This window comes from Aulostomus chinensis, chromosome 16 (genome assembly GCF_037954235.1).
Source record: "Aulostomus chinensis isolate RoL2024-O1b breed Wild chromosome 16, RoL_Achi_v1.0, whole genome shotgun sequence".
In the NCBI taxonomy this organism is placed as follows: domain Eukaryota; kingdom Metazoa; phylum Chordata; class Actinopteri; order Syngnathiformes; family Aulostomidae; genus Aulostomus; species Aulostomus chinensis.
In genome coordinates, this window is record NC_141335.1 from 9028821 (window position 1) to 9044611 (window position 15791).

Sequence of the window (15791 nt, forward strand, 5' to 3'; positions counted from 1 at the left end):
AGGAGGATCAAGGAGCAAAGCACAACTCATCAGCTGAGTCAATATTTTTGTCCAAGTGACTCTGTGAGCTTCATGTTAGTCACTTGAGAATAAGAAGATGAATGGAGATAAAGAAAATTAGAGGCTGTGTCCTTGGTAGAGTTTTGACCTTGGTGACTCTGGTGGACGTGCCTCAGTGGATCTTGGTATTTTTTTGAAATTCACCTCTGGTTTAGCTTTACATGTCTTGAGGGAAAAAAAAAAAACCCATATATATATATATCTGAAGCTTCCTGCAGTACCTCAGGTCTGATCCATATGAGCTGAGCCCTCCAGCGACGCAGCTCAACAGGCCTGCCTACCCTCCTGTTCGGCCCCCAGGGCCCTGGCTCATGTAGCACTATGGGTGACTGCTCTCAGGTTTCAAGACTTGCATAATAGGTCTCGATTGCTAGTCATTAATGCAGTTAGAGGCTCCTGACGTTTCCTTAATGACAAAAGGAGGAGGAAGGTGGAGGGGCTCAGAGGGAAAGAGGTTGGGAGCCACCTTGTCCTTTCCAAATATATAGACACGAACCATAGCACATATCTTGGGAAAGGTGGAGCTGGATATGAGGACAAAAGAAACGAGTGTAACAGCAAAACTATAAATAAGTGTCCAGATTTGGTGCAGCGCTGAAAGTGCTGAATATTGAAGTTCATGCTTCTCCCCTTTCTTGAAACCCAGCCAATGTCGGGTAACATAATAATCATAGTGAAGTCGCTTCAATAAAAATAAGGTCATAAAAAAAGAATGCATCTCCATCTATTCTGAAGTATTTTGTTACATCGGTAATAAGCTGAAAATATGAGTGTACAAAGTAATGCATTTATAAGGCATGTTTTTTGGCAACTTGGCTGAAAATGACCAAGATAGCGATAGCGTTCTTGCCCTGTAGCCCAGCTGAACTTCACCCAAGTATAGAAATGAATGCGAGCCACTGGTGGCCACGGTCCATCCATGTCTCATTACAGGAAGGTGTTGTGTTTGGACTCGCCATGTGAGTGTTTTTCTTCATCCAACATCAACCTGTCCTTGGTTGCGACTGACAAGATCTCTCTGTATTATAACAGAAAAACTGAAGCCAAACTGAACAAATTCAATTTAAATTCAGATGTTGTATGCTACATCCACCAAAATGTCTTCCAGCGATGTTACTTTTAATTTGATTGCTATTGTTCAATCTTGGATCAATGTCAAGTGACAGTCCTCTTCTCAGGTGAGGACCCGGAGGGTGACCATCATGCGTCCCTAAGCTTCGTCTGCGTCAGACCAAACATACTATGCGCTTCAATCAGTGGTGCTCTGTAAGTTAAAATTAAGTTCTCTCTGGTTGATACAAATCAAGCTATAGACTGAAACAGGACAGAGAGAGAAGGGTTACGAGGCTCTTAGAGGGGGGAAAAAAAACAAAAACAAGTGCAAAAGTTCAGGCAAGTTCTTGGAAATTTGGGCCTAAAAAAACTAAACTTGCAGGTCCAGACTTTTTTTCCCTAGTTGGTTCAAGTTGAGCTATGACTCGAGAACTGAATGTGCCAGGAGGCTTATGTTCATACTGTATCATCCTGAGGTGGAGTATAAGGCGTATGCAGCTTCGAGGAAAATTTGCTGGAGGTCCAATTGACCAAAAAAGAATCCAATCTTGAAGGTCAAGATTTTGTTTTTTTCTTCTACAGGTACAATAGAGCTATAACTCAGGACAGGCAAGTCTGAGGAGGCTGATATCTGGACTGTATAATCCCCAGTCAGAGTAGAAGGCATGTGGATAATTAAGGGAAGTGCCCAAAGTTCAGATTTTGACCCAAAAATTGAAACCGGTGGGTTTTTTTGTTGTTGTTGTTGTTTTTTAAATCTAGTTGGTACAAAACAAGGTATAACTTAGCACAGGGAAGTGAGGCTATGAGGCTTTTAGAATTTGAGTACAACATTTTTTCCTGAGAATAAATTTGTGGCATGAATTCTTGTTCTTCATTTAATATGTTCATACGCGGAAAAGATGAGGATTGTATTTCAGTTCTACTTGTGTTTTAATCATCTGATCAAATGCAAAGAAGAGGCACATTTTGGTTCACTTGCGTTCACAGTATTCTGACTAATCTTACTATTATGGCTGCATCAATACAGCATCAGCTGTTGGGGGTGGAGCCTATCATTGGTCATCATGCAGGGGTACACGCTGGACTTGTTGCCGTTCTATGACAGAGCTCACATAAAGAGACAGACAACCATTCATATTTATGGGTACTTTAGATCCAGTTGGCCAAACAAGCATGTTTTTGGTGTGGAAGTGGAAGTTGAAGCACCCGGAGAGAACCCACGCAGACAGGGGAACATTCAAACTCCACACTTACATGTAAACATGCACAACACAATCACCCAGTGATACACAGGACACAACTGTGTCCTCAGACATCAATATTCACTGCTAATGAAGCTAAGTGTTCCTTCTTTAAGTTGACCAATAGCAAAGCGACAGCATAGTGTTTGTGGGTTTTCTGCATGACATACTGCAGGATTCCTGCTCCACTTGAGAAGCCATCTGTGTATAAATTGATTATTTTAGCCCAAAAGATAATGAGTGTCAATTGGGAACCCTGTGGAGGAACAGTTGCCCCATTGGCTGTCCGTCTCCCTCTAGTAAAATATTGATTAAAGCAAAAGGTGTCTTTGCAGCTCGTATCTTACACCTTCCTTGTTTCCATCAACACCCTGGATCTTGGAATGTGTGTGTTTGTGTGCGTGAGGTACTAAAACGGAACACAAAAGATTGCTTTTTTTCCCTTGAATGTTAATCTGCTTATTTTACCCTGTGAGAGTATTTTGTAGAAACACCAACTGATGTGTAGCAGAGGCATTTAAACAGTGCTGTTGATATGGCTGGATGCATTTCAACCACATGAATCAATCTCAGGAACAATTCAATTTTTCAATTATTCAGGCTTGATGAGGGAGGGAAAAAACTCCATGTTTAGTTTAAATACCTGTTATCTGTCCAGTCCATGTAAAAAAAAATAAAATAACTATCACAAAATTACTTTGTTAGTTATGTAGATCCATCTCATAGAGGTGAGAATTTTGCACTGAAATATTCACATTAAATGTTGCAGAAAAATGAAAGCAAAAGGGGTGTGTGCTAATTTCAGTATCTGGTACAGCTTTGGAGTTGCTAGGTCACACAACATGAACGCCGGTGAAAAAAGAAGATGCTTGATTTTTGGTTTATATGAAAAGCCCCCAAAAAATTGCACTGAAGCATTTATATAAAGTATTGCATGCAGTCATTTGAAAGATGAATAGATGTGTCCTATATTACTGGTGGAGTACTAATATCTGGAGCTGCTTTGGAGCCCCTATAGATCATGTGACGTGGAAGCTACTGAAGAACAATTTTTTTGGCGTCTATGAAAAAAAAAAAAATTATAGGGATAAGGGTGGAAGCTCAGTCATCTGTGAGGAACTGAGCTAGTTGAGGGGGTTCAAATAAGGATGGCGCATGGGTGGAGGCGACCAAGGACCAGGTGGAGGTGGAACGGGTGATTATATCTCAATGCTGACCTGGGAACACCTTGAGATCTCCAAGTCAGAACTGGCTAATGTGGCTTGAGAAAAGGAGGTTTGGGGTCCCCTGACTTCAGTTTCTGTGTGAGTTTGTTGATCCGACTGGATGAAGTTAACGCATACTAACTCAACCTTAAGTCACGTGACTCAGGAGCACACTAACATACCTCCAGTTTCATTTTTCAGGGGGCGTGGTTTTGGAATGTGACGAAGCACGCTCTGCACACGGAAGACATCAAACAGAGCAAAGAGGCAACATTCTAATGCTGGGACTATGAAGGAGCTGACATGCTGACTCCTCCACTAACGCTTTGTGGTTTTCAGAGACACTTGCTGTTCCTGGGTGAGCCAGAGGGTTAGACTGTTTGAGAGGCTTTTACTCTCCCCAAAAGATCCTTGTTGACAGTTTTGCTCACAACTATACCGTGGATTTTATTGAAGGAAACTGAGTGTACAGGCCATCAAGGTAAATGGTTAGACTTGAAATGTTTCCAAATGCATTTGAGAGAAAGTGTAAATTCTGTAGATGTGGAGAATGCCATTCAGCTTGTCTGTAGAAAACTACTTAGGGCGTGTTTCCACTGGCTCACTTCGGCTCCGCTTGGGTCGGTACGGTATGGCTCGGTACCGGTGCATTTCCACTAGCCCTGGGTACCACATCAGCGTGGGTAGACTCACCGGCCAAGAGTTCCCGGCGTAATTTGTGTGCGATACAACAACAATGGACGACATGGAGGCAGTGTTATTCCTGTTGCTCGGTCAGCGGTTTTTGCGTAAATTAAAAGTTAGGGACGACAGACAGGCAAGGCTTCAAGCGGCGAAAAAGAACACCCAAGAAAAGAATAAAAGACTTAACCAAGTGATCGACCAGGATTCCGCCGCGGCCAAGGAGATACGAAGTAGACGACTTAAGCGAGTAAGTAACCCAATCAGCGCCCCACTATACGTCACATTTTAGTCCCCGCTTGGCTCACTTGGAACCCCAATGGAGCAGGGACCAAAATTGTAACGGTTCGTATCATGTTGGGGCCAGTGGAAGCGGGGCCAAACGGACCTGACCCCACCCGACCTGAGCTGAAGTGAGCCAATGGAAATGCGTCCTTAGTGACGCGATGCCATTCCCTCCTCAGGTCTTGTTCGGCACCAGCATATATAAATGCACACTGCAGATCTGCTTGCACCTCAGTACTTTCGCCGATCAGGTAAAAGCTTCCATCAATCCAAGTTCACACAATTAAAAAAGGCAGCAGAAGAACAAAATCCCAGCTCACCTGACAGCTGAGGATCTGTTGGAACCCATTGTTCAGAAAACCAAGGAATCGCTGAGAGAAAGGTGAGTTCCCAGACATATGCATTCTGCCATGTCATCTCTACTCATGTCAAACATCTGTTTCGAATGAAGCAGAGAGTAACAATCAGTGTTTTGTAACACCACAACCACAGTTACATGGACTTGATTTTCCATTATTTGATCCTGTAAATCTTTTGCAATCTTGTTCCATGGTTGTTTTTATCCACTGTCCTGATTTATATTATTATTGATTGTAAATAAATTCAGCTCTGAAAGAAATAACTGTTGTCATGTGTCACATTGTTTGAATTGTCTTCCATTTCAGGACACAAAAATGAAAAATGCAGCTTGTTTTCCTTCTTCCTATTTACCAGAGTATTAAACATTTCCACTGCATTAAGAGCTCTCATGAACTTTGGAAACGCTGGACGGATGGATGGATGCACTTATTCCAGACTTAAAGTAAACACATCCTTTATCATTTTCAAATTTTTCTAAACCATTAATATAAATAGGATTATATGAAATACTGCGATCGTTATTTCATTAATTCCCTTTAATCATTTTCGATGGGTTGTATGCTACCGTCTTAAATCTAGTAGAGTGAAATTATATCTTCCGCTGCAGACTTCCGAAATTCCGCCAACGTACTACTATCAACCATTTTAATTACATGCAGTATTTCCGTTTAATTATACTCTATTCTTTTTATCTCCTACTAACAGGGTATTAATTTGTACTAGGTGTACAGTAATTATGTTAACTCTGCAGATTAGACACGACACACCTCTTCATCTCTCCGGCGAGGTTAAGCTGCTGTTGTTAACACAGATAGGAGGTGTGACACTGTGAGTGGCTGACAGGATTGGCTGTCATGCCAGCAGAAATCAGAGTGTGCACACTGTAGGTGTGTTTGAACTGGAGGCAGCTTGTCACACTCCTCACCTGTGACAGTTTATGCCTTCAGCAGCACGCAGGAGGGAGACTCTCACCCTAAACACACACATTCAAGAGCGCTTTGAAAACGTCACTTCTCTGCTTTGTTATCTCTGCAGTTAAAGATGAAGGATAAAGTGTTTGCTTGTGTTGGCAACCATGATTTGGGAATGCTTAGGAGTATAATGGTAGCCAGTGGGTACAGTTAGAGTAAATCTCGCTCCCTGACAACTTCAAGAGACGGCGACAGAAATTAGTGCGTGCCTTCTTTGCCTGAGGCCACAAGCTCAAGCTAACGATGGGGCTGTGCTCATGTGCACAGTGCGAAGTTATAAGGGTCTCTTGAGTCAGCTACATGTATTCAAGCCCAAGTTATCCATTATAGCTAAATAATCCTACTTTTTTTAACAGTTGTATGCAGTAATAGTTTTGTCTGCATGCAGCTGGATGCAGCAGAAAAGCAGGGCGACAAATTCAAGAGGGAGTGAAGATGCCGCGAAAGGGCTGAAGCCACGCCGTCTATGCCCCGGAGCTCCCTCCCCTCAATCGATGTAGCCACAGCAGCTTAGGCGAAATAAAGGGATTGGGAGAGTGTTTAAGGTGCTTCGTAAACTGTTTGGCCTGCAATGAAAGGAATCTAGACTGTGCTCTCCCATGCCTATTTGAACCGTTTCAAAACAAATCTTCCCTGTATTCTCACTCACTGTTTGTATTTCTTTTCATGAAAAGTAATGCACATGCTCCTGGTGACAAAAACCGGTCTTTTTAGCACGTTGTTTTCAACCTTGGTTATTGGTATTTTTTAACATAACCAAGTGCTTTTAGTCCCTAAACCCAGCCAGATTTTAGTCACAGCTGTCTTACAATATTTCATTTTTCAGTGAGAGGAAAAGGAAGATTTGGCTTTATTTTTAACCCTTAATTCACTTTTTAACTCAACTTGTAGCTTTACATTCCCTGAAAGCTGCCCAGTACAAGCACAGAATGATCTGCTTGTCACTGAGAAGACCCGCCGGAGGGATTAAGGGCCTTTGTGGAGGTAAGGAGGGCGAAGCCAGCGCTGCCTCCTCATGTTCCCCAGCTGGCTTTATCCTGGAGGCCTTGGGGATTGAACCGGCAACCTTCTGGTCACATTTCAGCTTAGCTTCTCATTGCAGTCCCACATTTGAGTCACACTCACAACCGCAACATGAGACACACCGCAACATATTGCTCATGGTTTTATGATTGACAAATAGTTGTGCATAACTTTTGTAGGGTTACTTCCGAAAGCTGCATGAGAATATGACGGTTTAAATGTAGGATTTTTATGTTTTAAACATTCAATTTTGGAAAACAAAACAAAACATCTGATGTTGTCGTGCAAGAAATTCAGTTATTCCCTCTTGACAAAAATAAATAAATGTGAAACATATTAACTGCTGAAAGTCCAATATTGTAGCTCGTCTCAGAAGAGCCATTTTTTTTGTTCAGCAGTCACTGCCAGGCTATTGGCTCAGCGCAGTGTAAGCATCTGCTAAGGCTTCATGATCCTCCAGATTTGTTGATACAGTTGTAGTATAAAATAGAACAAAACGCTACAACAATCAGAATCGCCTCTGTTATTAAAAGAAACTTAATAACTCTAAAATTCTTGGATTCTCACCAAAGAAATGTTTTTTTTTTTTCTTCCAGGGACCGCAGCCATCTGTTTCACCAAATTTCATTTAAAAAATCCTCCCAAATGTTTCTTTTTGTAATTATTTTGCGATACCCTACTAACAAACAAAAACTGAAAACAAGTCGAGTGAAGACAGAGAGTAGGCAGGAGAGCTCCTAATCACTTTGTCAGCTTTAATAAGACCTCACTCACGCTGAGAAGAAGTAATCAACTGGAAGCTGATTTGACTGATGAACCTCCAAATAAACCAGCAGGCCAGTGAATCCATCATATTATACAGTACATTATCCACACCTTATTATGGTTATTAGGGAGGTTACAGAACCTGTCTGCCATAATGCTGGCAGTTATTCAGTGATCGTATCATGCCTTTTATTCATGATAGAGTCACTACAAGAACCAAAGTGGGACATTTGTGGCGGTTAAATGAACTCCAGAGCATTTCCTTCGAATACAGTTTTATTATTTGTATCTAACCCCACTGATTTTCTTTATATTTGGCAGAAATGTCCACTTTGACTCAAGGATGAAACTGAAAATATTTTTTGGAGGTCAAACTTACTGTGACTGAGCTATTAAAGTTAACACTCAGTCGAGCGAGGTTTATTTCTGTAGTACGTTGAAAAACGACACCAGTTGACCCAAAGTGCTTTAAAAAAGGATAACAAATTAGAAAAAAATCCCAAGCCTTCACAGAGGTTATGATTAGAATAGATACTGCAGTGGCAGACCGGGGGGGGGGGGGGGAATGCAATAAATGAGGATAAAAATCAATTGAAACACAAGCAGTTCGATAAAAAAAAGATTTAAGAATGATTGAAAGCCAAGTCTTGAGCTGGGTTTATGATTGAATTTGGCACATAGCTGATATTTTGCTATATTTTATATTTTCCAAAAGGTCGAAAGTAACATCAAAGTGACATCGTATTATTCAGAATAAAAATCTCTTTTCTGGTCATATTCAAAGTCCCCTCAGTCTGTTATCTGGTTATACTGGACAAAAGGTCCATCAAATGATGTCATCGGATATCCCAAAAAAAAAAATCATCCCTCCTGTTAAAGGTCATTCAATGTTATAATCGTCCTCATTACTCAGCGTCATCGTAATAACATCTTAATTCATGCAAGACTGTAAAAACATTTAGCCTTTAGCGCCATTAAATAAGAATGGAGTGTCAGGATACAGAGGAGGAGGGGGCAGGTGACACGGCGACACTGAGCATATCATCATCGTTATTGCGCTCCACTCACCCCTTGATTACTCAAACCACTGGAAAACACAAATGGTAAATTGCAGCTATGATGGGAATCTGCTAATCTTAATTGCTTAAACCCCATAAGGTAGAGCCGACTGACAGAGGTTTCACAAATTAAAAAGATAGCTGAATGTGCAGTGTGACATGACAAACATGCAGCGAAGGGACCATCTGCCCGTATGCCTGGCAATTACATTACACTTCCCGCTCTAAAATGGTGATTGAGTGAGAGAGAGCAAGAGAAAGATACTCCCTGCCTGACATGTCCCCCCCCCCCCCCCCACACACACACACCCCTCCTGTGGTTAATGTGCTGTTACAGGTTGATCCTGTATATATAGAGAGTGTGTGAACTAGTTTCCTCAATAAACTACTAATTTATGATTCTTTGGGTCTTATTGGAGCTCCTATTTCTATAACTGCTGTCTGCTCCTGTGCACTGACAGTATCATGCTTTTTTTCAGTACATGAACACAAAAATGGTGGTACGACCCAAGAACAGTTCTGTACCAACAAGTACGCTTTTTAAGAACGTTCCCTCAATGGTACATTATCCGTATTTTTACCCTTTTAGGTACACGCTGGTACCTCTAGTTTCCGAGCTGAATGAAAAGGTCTGTTGTTTAAGCGCATTAAGACGTGCGACACATGCACATCCACTCATGTGACTGAATGCAGGAAAAGGAGGCAGCGCATAAAAATAGAAAAGTAAGAGTCTGCAGACAGAAAAACTCAGTACAAATGTATTTATCCGAGTGGTCGTCACTGCTTTCTCCCCGTTTCTTGATATTGTATGGTTTTTTTTGTATCTACTGAATTTTAGAAAGAATACACTCATTATTGACCTGACAGTCAGTATTTGTTTTTTGCTGTTAAGTGTTCGCACCTGGTTGGTTTTCCAACCAAATAATGGATGATAGCCCACACAAATATGAGCGGACTTCCTGTTTGTTATCCAGATGAAGATCTTGGTGAACATCCACTTGAATACATTCGGAGTTAGTTTTTCCTCTGTGCAGAATCTTTTAGAAGGCAGAGGGATTGTAGTGAGTGAAATCAATTAGCACAAAAGAGTCATGTAGCAAATCGTGACAATTATTTGGCAACAAGGAACAGTCGCCCCTGTCCTGGCGGTGTTATACAGGACCGCCATCTGCAGCCCTCGTGTCAGAGAGCAGCAGCCAGCATGGTGGCAGATAATTGGTGATGGAAGAGGAGGAGGGCTGGAGCCAGAACTACAGTCCAACCCAATCAATTTGCACGAGGTGGTTTAACCATACTCTCCTAAATGCATTTGTGTGCATGTGTGCACAAGTAAAGAAATATTACCATCTATTTAAAGAGGAGAAGATTTAAATAGATTCACTGACTGTGAAAATCTCCGAATTAGTCATGACCTTAAGGCGGGCATCATTCTTACATTTCACTGCCCCATTTGCATCCATTAAAGATCATTCGTGTGAGGTAATAACACTGCAGCAGGATGACTGTGTGCACTGGCATTAAGTCAAGAATTTGTTTGAATAAGCATTTGAATAAATTCTTTATTTCGTGTTGATCAGAGTAACAAACCGTGGAGATAAATAACTAATTGTTCATGCTGTGTTAAAACGCCTTGTTTTGAAGGTGGTTTTAATGAAGCAGCATTTTTGAGTGCATATCTTACAGCATTAGACTGAAAACACACACACACGTTATCACATATGAATGACAGACCATCTTGTCAAAACTTGGGCATGTCTCATTTGTTTGGGAATTAAAACGGGAAGACAGCTGAGCAATCTCAGACAATATCTATCGCTCAGACAATATGCTTCCACCACTTGTGCGAGCCAAATGATTATTTACAGCCTGCTGTCAGATCAGAATGTATGAATAAATTCATGCAAATGCTTTTGGACTGCAGGAATATTGTCTCGCATGTCCTCTATGAATGAATTTGAGGCCGTTGTTTCACAGCTGAGAACGGTATCTGCATTTGCATCTACAAGTTACAACCTAAATGCTACATCTGCTGTTTCTACAGAATATCAACATGGGATTTCTATTATTCATTAAAAAAAAAATAAAAAAAAATCAAATTGTTGGATCCCATTTGTTTTTCACCTTTATTAGTCTCCCTAGACATCCGAGCGGATTATTGTTACTCGTTCGGCAGCGCGGCAAACCTGCCGTCGAAACGACAAGCTAGTTTTTTTTTGTTTCATTATGTACTTATGCAATTATTCTACGCCTTAAAAAAACAGCACACAAAAAACAAATAGACCTCTGTTGATCAAAAGTCAAACACTGTACCGTTTCTGTGCAAAATTGGGACTCAGCAGCTTCGGAAAACATAGGACTCCAAAAAGAGTTTGGAGGAATTCACTTACTGGTCATACATGAGAAGGTGGTGAAGGAAGCAAAATCCATTCTGGGAAAACACACACAAAAGAAACTAAATCCATAAATCCAAGAATGCACAAAGATGTCTGGAGAGCATGTGTGCACAAGGGAGACAATAACCTGTGCAGGGATGATGTAGTTTTGTAGGCCACCCCCAAGGTAACTACCAACTATAATGATTTTTCAACACATTATTTCAATGTGAACACAACTAGCTACCTTTCCCCCCCCCCCCTGTCTTTTCAGCACAGTTACATTTTATTTCTGGGACAATCCCTGTCGCCTTGTTTTGCCACTCACACACAACCAACTTTTCAAGAGACACAAGCTTGAAAGTTCACAAAGCTGCACTATTCTGATGTATTTTATGCTTATGCTAGTGATAGCTACATATATTATTCTAAACATAACAAAAAACTCATGAATAATTGATTGTATAGAATAGATTGAATTGGCAGTAAAAGTGAACGTCTTACATTCCAGTCTTTTAGACCGTCTTCTGTGACAGTCTGGCAACTGAACAGCGGAAAGGGGATTTAAATACGTGCATTGTGCAGGCACAGGTGAGTGAAACGAGGCACAGGTGAAACGCATGAGGCAATCAAGAGAGACAGGATGTAAAAACCTAAACAGAAGAAATTTCAAAATATATCAGGAAATGGCTAAAAAAGACGAGAAATCCCAAACACAGACTTGACAGAGCCTGGTCTCACTCCTGTGAGACTCATTACTTGCATGATTCAAATTTAATTCAAATTTCTAACTCACAATTTAAAAAAAGGGTACATTTTAATCTAAATATTGAAAGTTTAGCAGCATCTTTTATGCTTCAGCAGCAGCAGAAGGAGCAGCAGCAGCGCTCACCAGAATTCACAGTGTGACCGGCTGCTTCCAGCGGTGCCCTCAGCTCTGCTCTCACAGTTTCAGCTGAAATATGGATGGAGTTCAAGAGGGACAGAGAAGGAGGAAGCATCTACCCGAGCAGCAAAGCATAGCAGTTCAGTGCTAAAATACACAGAGACAGAAGGGCAACCTGTTGAAAGTGCTGACTCAATACCAGACACCTTTACCAAGCCTTCCTCTCCAGCTCTGACTAATGACACTCTTGGCTGCCGTTAGTTGAAAGACAGCTTAGCGCGCGCGCGCGTGTGTGTGTGTGTGTGTGTGTGTGTGTTTGTGCATGCATGGGTGGTGAAAAGCCGAAACTGGAATGACAAAGACAGATGACAAGGGCTTGTAACAGTCTTGTTCTTTATCCAAAACGTTTAGTCTTTTTTTTTCTCTCTGTGTTGACGTGCCCCGTATGTTGGTGGCGTGATCAGGAGCAGGATAGATTGCGTGCACTTGCCTCCTCTTGACATCTTCCAGAGATGTTCCCAGCTGCAGTGGATTATGAGGGAGACTGATAAATTAGCTGTCACAATTAGTTATATCTCTCATTGTTCAATAGAATCATAATTTTCCCAACACCAAGATGCCTGATAATGTCTTTTTAATGGTCCTGTGACAAAATGATTTTGTTTGTTTTAAGCTGAATAATTAAGCAACATTCTTTATGTTTAGTATCCAGAGTCTTCAATTCTTCGAAGGAAAAAAAAAGAAAAGAAAAGAATGTAATGTCCATAATTGAATGTTGGAATGCTGTTGTTTACTGTGTACGTCTAAGGTTATTCTTCATTAACGCGAAAGTAGCACATGAGCTTTAACCCTTTGGTTTATTGCAGTGAAAATGCTTTCAGCGTTTGATTAGAATATCCCGGGATCGTTAGATAGGTCGCAGATTTAAATAAACAGCAACGCACAGACTGACAAGCACATAAAGCAATTTGGCACAGCGTGACTGAATACAACATCAGCGAGTAGAATCTTCTGTAATGACATGAAATGGGGAAGAAAACCAAACATCTCTGAGAAAGATTAAAAAACTGGACCCACGCAGGAGTGTGATTGAGAGATAAGAAACAACAACACGACATCACGACGTGTAAATTGATTTCTTTCGCTGCATTTATTTGTTCGCTGAATGCCGATGGAACTTCCACGTGTGCGAGCCTTAAAACATCCTCTGATGTGTCTGCAGCGTTGGAGTGGAGTGACAGAAGATATGAGTGTAGAAACAGTGGTGAGTAGCTTTTAAAGACAAAACTGATTCATGAAGTCGTTTTTTTTTTTTCCCTCCACTGCAATGACGTCTTGGTGAATCCATTATTTAATAAAAAAAATAAATAAATAAAAACACCCTCATACTTGTTACAGGAAGTGTGAGACGGAACCATGGATGGCGTTCGCATCACTGGTAGCTAGGCTAGCATGCTTAATATTAATTAAAGCTGCAAGCAGCGTTGTTAGGGCCTGAGCCCCCGCGCGGCCTACGGCCGCGTCCTTGACACCGGCCCCAATCCAACGGTGTAATCGGCAAATCCCTAGGCCTTGTAGTTTAGGAGATACGAGCCTCAGTTCGCTGCACAGTGTGACTGCAGAGCTGAGAGCCGGCCCTTTAAGAGCCCCTCCCTTCTCTGCTCGCTCTCTGCCATCTCTGTCAGAGTGGAGAGCAGAGGAGGATTTGGCAGTTTTACTGACAAACACAGTCATAACTCTGCATATGTTGGTCAAAAGTGGACTGTAAAGACATCAGTTCGTAGAGTTTTTTCTCAGGAATTCAATGGTGTGTTTTCTGAAGGTGTGAGTGTTTTAGTTTAGAAGTTACAAGTGTTTGTTTGAGAGTATGTACATGAGGGCAGAGAAGTGCCAATTGTGGTTTCCATGACTACAGTAAACAAATCTCTGCCATCTGTGCAGGAGTGGAGAGCAGCTGAAAAGTGTACATTTTTAGTGTGTGAAAAGCAAATAACTCTGCATTTGTTGCTTCAAAGTGCAATGTAATACCATATTTTTGTAGGGATTTTTCTGAGGAATCCAGTGGTGTGTTTTGTGAAGCTGTGAGAGTTTCAGTGTAGACGTGACAAGCGTTTGTTCGAGAGTATGTACAATGAGAGGACACGGCCTCCCCATTGACTTCCATTAAAACGTAAAACGTGTCTCCCCAACTTTGACGGCTTATAAAACGGAAACCGAGCGATTCATATAAAAACCTTAGAAGATTTTGGAAGAGCACAGTTGGGTGAATAAGGTGTGAAAGTTTGGAAGCGATACGATTAATGGCGTAGGAGGAGATAGATTTTGTTCGGGGAGTAAAAAAGTCCATTTTTGGAAAGTTTTGTCCAATTTGTGGACATTCTGTTGTAGATAGGTGTGGGGTAAGAGTGTATCAATTTTTTGTGTTGATGAGACGAGTCCAACGGTGTTGGTCCCATGTCTGTGGGACATTCGTGCAAGCAGTTATAGAGCTCCAAACTTTTTCGGTTGTTTTTTGGCTCCCTAGGTGGCGCTAGAGAGTTTTTAAGAATTTTTTTTTGTAAATATAAAATTTTTCGCCAGATCGAACGTGCGTGCCAAATTTCAGCGAATTTCATGATTGTTTAGTGGGTGTAATTAAGCGTTAAAGTGCAGCGGAAGAAAGAAAGAATAATAATAATAATAATAATAATAATAAAACGCAGCAATTTCAGATATAATTCTGCCACCATTGTTTTCAATGGGAGACCTCACCCCCTGTCCCCCCCCCGGACCCCCCTGTGATGTTTTTAGAGGCCTGTGATGCTCCTAAGTGTGTTTTTTTACTGCTTTTAGCGCTGACTTCGTGTCTCTCTGACTTCGAAACATAATAGGGTCTTCGCCCAGAAGTACCTTCTGGCTCAGGCCCTAATTAAAGCTGCAAGCAGCGTTGTTAGGGCCTGAGCCCCCGCCTAACCGCGGCCGGATCGCCGGCCCGAATCCAACGGTGTAATCGGCAAATCCCTAGGCCTTGTAGTTTAGGAGATACGAGCCTCAGCGCGCTGCACAGTGCGAGTGCAGAGTTGAGAGCCGGCCCTTTAAGAGCCCCTCCCTTCTCTGCTCGCTCTCTGCCATCTCTGTCAGAGCGGAGAGCAGAGGAGGATTTGACAGTTTTACTGTGAAACACAGTCATAACTCTGCATATGTTGGTCAAAAGTTGAAAGTAAAGACATCAGTGCGTAGAGTTTTTTGTCAGGAATTCAATGGTGTGTTTTCTGAAGGTGTGAGTGTTTTAGTTTAGAAGCTACAAGTGTTTGTTTGAGAGTATGTACATGAGGGCAGAGAAGCTCCAATTGTGGTTTCCATGACTACAGTAAACAAATCTCTGCCATCTGTGCTAGAGTGGAGAGCAGCTGAAAAATCCACATTTTCAGTGTGTGAAAGTCAAATAACTCTGCATATGTTGCTTCAAAGTGCAATGTAATCCCATATTTTTGTATGGATTTTTCTGAGGAATCCAGTGGTGTGTTTTGTGAAGCTGTGAGAGTTTCAGCGTAGACGTGAGAAGCATTTGTTTGAGAGTATGTACCATGAGAGGACACAGCCTCCCCATTGACTTCCATTTTAACGTAAAACGTGTCTCCCCGACTTTGACGGCTTATAAAATGGGAACCGAGCGCGTAGTATATTAGCCTTTAAAGATTTTTGAAGAGCACAGTTGGGAGAGTAATGTGTGAAAGTTTGGAAGCGGTGCCATTTACGGTTTAGGAGGAGATAGATTTTGTTCGGGGAGGAGCAAAAGTCCTCATTTTGACAGTTTTGTCCAATTTGTGGACATTGTGTTGTAGATAG

At 41.6% G+C, this 15791-nt stretch overlaps 1 protein-coding gene across 3 annotated transcripts in view; it reads right to left on the bottom strand.

The window, feature by feature from the left end:
* Positions 1-11612, bottom strand: part of LOC147247391 (uncharacterized) — a 31785-nt gene extending 20173 nt beyond the window's left edge. For 2 of the 3 annotated variants that reach the window (XM_086180271.1, XM_086180270.1), the window contains exons 1-3: positions 11582-11612; positions 11093-11133; positions 4849-4964 (exon numbers count right to left, since the gene is read on the bottom strand). The gene's annotated coding sequence lies outside the window, so the exon portion shown is untranslated. The remainder of the gene's footprint in view (positions 1-4848; positions 4965-11092; positions 11134-11581) is intronic. The other variant, XM_086180272.1, reaches the window with a different exon arrangement.
* Positions 11613-15791: the final 4179 nt, after the last annotated feature.